Below are 5154 nucleotides of genomic sequence, written 5' to 3'. Positions count from 1 at the left end.
TATAGTTTAATTACAATTTTTTCTGAGAAATTTACCACTTTTTTCCAGATAATGTCATGATCTTTTCTCATGATTCCAATGACTATCCACAAATGTACAACTTTTTACCTCCTTTTTTTCAACATTTCTTATAATTTTAAGACATTTTTTTTCATAAGTTCTACACCTTTTTCTTTATAATTTTATTACTTTTTCTTAAAATGCAAATTAAGTTTTCCGTCATAAATTTGCAACTTTTCTCGTATAATTTAATTACTCTTTTCTGATAAATAATACTGTTTTTAATGTTTCCCAATAAAATTACAACTTTTTACCCCTAATTTAATAATTATTTTTCTCATAAATGTACCCATTTTTCTTCAATAATTTAAAGACTTCTTGTTTCTCATAAAGTAAACACTTATTTTCTAACAATTTTGCCAAGTTCTTTTTACTTTTTCCTAATAAATTTATTACTTTTTCCCTATATTTTAATGATTTTGTTTCTCATAAATTAAACACTTTTAACCTCATCATTTTATGACTTTTTTACTTCGAACTAATTACGTTTTTGTCACAAAACCATTTTTTTTCTCATAAATTTAGGGTTTTTTTTTCTTCCTATAATTGATTTACTTTTCGTCTCTTATAAACTTACCAAAAAATTCCGATAAACGTACCACTATTTACTTTTAAATTAACAACTTTTTTTGTTTATCATAAAACCATTTTTTCCTCATAAATTTACAACGTTTTACCCTATAAATAATTTACTTTTTTGTTTCTCAAAAATTTACCAACATTTTCCCACAAATTTACAAATATACTACTCACAAGAATTAAAGGAACACTTTTTTATTGGGCCTGGCATGACTTGAATTAAACCTGTCTGATAATTGTCTGGTTGGTTAACAGCTGAGGGCCTCGTTAATCAATTTCAGCTGTATTGGTGTTCATGGAATTAACAACAGGTGCACTTCAGTGGCAACAATTAGAAAACCCTCCAAACAGGACTGGTGTTACATGTGGAGGTCATTTCAAGTTTCTCCCTCTTGATCTTTTTTGGCTGGTTTTCCACTCGTGCTGATTTTGGCTTGATAATTATCTCTACTGGCAGTATGAGGAGATTCCTTAACACTACAGAAGTTGCACAGGTTGTCCAACTTCTCCAGGATGGCACATCCACACATGCTGCAGCAAGAAGGTTTAATGTGTCTCCAGCACAATCTCCAGAACATGGAGGAGATTTCAGGAGACTGGTGGTTATTCTGGGAGAGCTGGACAGGGCCGTAGAAGGTCCTCAACCCCTCAGCAGGACCCATACCTGCTCCTTTGTGCAAGGTGGAACAGGCTGAGCACTGCTCGTGCCCTACAGAATGACCTCCAGAGGGCCACTGGTGTGAATGTCTCTACCCAAACAATCAGGAACAGACTTCATGAAGGTGGCCTGAGGGCCCCACGTCCTGTAGTGGGCCCTGTGCTCACTGCCCAGCACCGTGGAGCTCCACTGGCATTTGCTCAAGAACACCAGAATTGGCAAGTCCACCACTGGCGCCCTGTACTTTTCACAGACGAGAGCAGGTTCACCCTGAGCACCTGTGATAGACGTGAAAGAGTCTGGAGAAGACAAGGAGAACGTTATGCTGCCTGCAACGTGGTTCAACATGACAGGTTTGGTGGTGGGTCAGTGATGGTCTGGGGAGGCATATCCATGGAGGGACGCACAGACCTCTACTGCCTAGGAAATGGTGCTCTGACTGCCATAAGGTATCCAGATGAAATCCTTGAACCCATTGTCAGACCCTACGCTGGTGCAGTAGGTCCTGGTTTCCTCCTAATGCACGACAATGCCCGGCCTCACGTGGCAAGAGTATGCAGGCAGTACCTGGAGGATGAAGGAATTGAAACAATTGAATGGCCTTCACGATCCCCTGACTTAAACCCAACAGAACATCTCTGGGACATTATGTTTGGGTCCATTAGGCGCCGCCAGGTTGCTCCTCAGACTGTACAACAGCTCAGGGATGCCCTCACACAGATCTGGGAGGAAATGCCACAAGACACCATCCGTCGTCTCATTAGGAGCATGCACCGATGTTGTCAAGCATACATACAAGCTCGTGGGGGCCACACAAGATACTGAAAAGCATTTTGAGTTGCAGAAATTAAGTTTTGGAAAAAATGGACGAGCCTGCCACATCTTCATTTCACTCTGATGTTATGGTGTCTACACAATTGAGCCTCTGAAGGCTGAAAACTTTTATTTCCATTAAAAGACTTGGCATCCTTTTGTTCCTAAGACACTGCTCTGTCGTTATTTGTATAGATATCCAACTTCATATTGATATATGTATATAATGTGTTTCTTTAAAGTGCTTCTTTAATTTTTGTGAACAGTATATTTAATTCTAATTTAATTCATTCTTGTCTTTCATAAAGTAAACACCTATTTCTTAAAAAAATTTTTTTTTTTTACCTTTTTCCTCATACAGTAATGACTATTTCCTATAATTTAATTTATTTTTCATGAATCAAACTCTTTTTTTCCTCATTATTTTATGACTTTTTATTTCTAATTTAATGACTTATTTTTGTAAAACCCTTTTTTCCTCACATGACCTTTTCCCTATAATTAATTGGCAGTTTCTTTCAAAAAATTACCAAAATTCTCCCATACATTAAAACCATTTTCTTCTAATTTAATGACTTTTTTTCTCATAAATGTAACACATTTTTGTTAATAACTTTGATTTTTTACCATATTTTACAACCTTTTTCCTCATATATTTTCTATAATTTTTTTTCAGAATTTTATGACATGTTTTCACACACTATTTGGGCTGTGCTTGATACTCCCTCGTATTTAACAAACCAACAACATAATTAATTTAAACTTGTTTTTTTAACCAATGAAAGAATTTTACAGAAAATAAGTTGAAAAATCAAGTTGAAATGTTTGTGTTTTCTTATAACAAGTGAATCTTCAGAATCTGCAGAATGACTGAGTTTTCAGGTTCTTGGTATTTGATTACAAAATAAGGAGGTTTTATGGGAGTTTAACAACAGTCTGTCATGAACTCTGTTGGAGGAGACCCTGACTCATTTATGATTTATAGTTGTTCTGCATGTGACTGACATGGCTGCTCACTCTGAACTCCACAGCAGCAGCATATGGAGGAGAGGACTGCAGCACGATGCACCACACCAGGAGTGTCAAGACTCCACCGTGGTTTCTTAGCAACAGTGCACGGCGGGGGATTGCTTCCCATCACTCATCACGCAGGAAAACAGCAAAAGCAAACTTATGAGTGCACGCTTTTCCTTCCTTCTCCTGATTATTTGCAGTGATTGAAAGCAGAGCGCGTTTTGTTGCTCACCATAGACGCAGTCCTGCATTTTAAATGCATCCCAAATCACACTCGTAACCTTGGAGACGCGATGCTGCAAGGTGAACTTTCCGAACATCCACTTCAGCAGCAGCAGAGGTTTGATGTTTCTGCCTCCTGATGTCTCTCAGCAATTTTGACTTCCAACAGCTTTGTTTTTCCAGCTGAAATGATCGAGCTTTCAATCTCACAGATGGAAACCAAACCTCACTTTCATTTCTAAACTCTTTTCACAAATACTACGATTTCGTTGGACTACAACAGCCGTTGAAGATAGAACATCAATGGATTATTGACATCATTTACTTGAAATCATGTCAGAATTTAGTCTGTCGTTTTCAGAAAAGCTTTCTCCATCTGTGCCAGAGGAGGAGAACGAGGAGGTCAGAGTGAGCTCCCACCAACCAGAAGGTGCCATGTGTCGTAAACACGAGTGTAACGCTTGGTAAAAAGTGGAATATCTGCCTCCCTCACTCAGATCCTGGATCAAAACATGAAAAGGAAAACATTTTTTATGTTAAATTCATCTCTGTGTTGGTTTTGAAGTATTTCCATCATTGACTATCTCAGCTAAAAATAGAAGAAGACAAATACAGACACATCTGTGTCTCTGGAGCATTTCTATAACTAATTAAAGAAGAATCTCATTTTCCCAAAGTACAAACTGTTCAATTTATTTTCGTTTAAAAGACATAAAATGATTTTTAAGTTTCAGAGCTGTGTAGTTCAAAATTTCAATGCAAAATAGATGTTTGAAATATTGACTGAATTGACTTCATTTTGGTTTTGTCCATCTCTATTCTTGTCAATGGTTAGCCTCTGAAAAACATTTTCTTCATCCACACAAAGCAGGTTGATCTGTACTAAAAGTATGCTGTGTTTATTAGAAGCTGGTAAACCAAAACTCATGTTTGAATCTTTGAAGACAGAACTGGCGCCATTTCTTTGCCCTTTTTCCAAAGTAGTTTAGAGTTTTTTTTTTTTAAACATTTGTTTTTTTAGGAAACACAATTTACATTTACATTCCTACTACAAGTAACGCTCTGAACAGACTAGGCATGTGTGTTGAGTTCAAAAACGTAGAGTTTTGTATGTGCTTTTAGCATATGGTGTTACAGTGGAGTTCTGCTAAAATCACATTTGGAAGAGGTTTGCTGTAAGATGTCACAGCAGTTACAAATCTCACAAATCTTGCTCCAGGTTTTTTCTCTCACAGCTCTATTCCAATACATGATTGACTTGTGTCCTATAATTCTGTCCAGAGCAAATCACAGCTATTATCTTCTATGGTCACTACTAAATCTAAGTCCCTGATTGGTTTAGCTGGTTCAATTTTTTAACGGCATTAAATGTCTGCGAGTTTTGTACGTAGAGCTCAAAAATTGAGTTTTAAAAATTGCAAAGTGACTGTATGTTCACTGGATATATCAACCCCTCCCCTCTTGTGTTCCAAATAGGAAGTAAAACCTGGTTTCAAGAAGGCCAAAATCCCACAGATCGATATTGAGAAATGGACAGTTATTACTGTCATTAGATTTGTCAGAATAACCATTCTTGCTCTGATATTTTCAGATTTTTTTTTTAGATATTTTTCTTTACTATATGATATACAACAGTGAAGGACTTTGTGAGGGCTGGAGGTAAGGCATTTTCTATGGGTGACATCAACACCTCTCTTTGTCTCTGAAAGTGATGCACGACTTTTGAAGCCTGAAGTGCATATATATATAGATATATATATAGATTTATCATTGGAAGCGGGAGCTTGGAAGTGTTTCGGAGCCCGATG

The sequence above is a fragment of the Oryzias melastigma genome, linkage group LG5 (assembly GCF_002922805.2).
Source record: "Oryzias melastigma strain HK-1 linkage group LG5, ASM292280v2, whole genome shotgun sequence".
NCBI classification, from domain to species: Eukaryota; Metazoa; Chordata; class Actinopteri; order Beloniformes; family Adrianichthyidae; genus Oryzias; species Oryzias melastigma.
The sequence above is the reverse complement of the archived record's forward strand: the minus strand, read 5'-3'. Positions refer to the sequence as shown.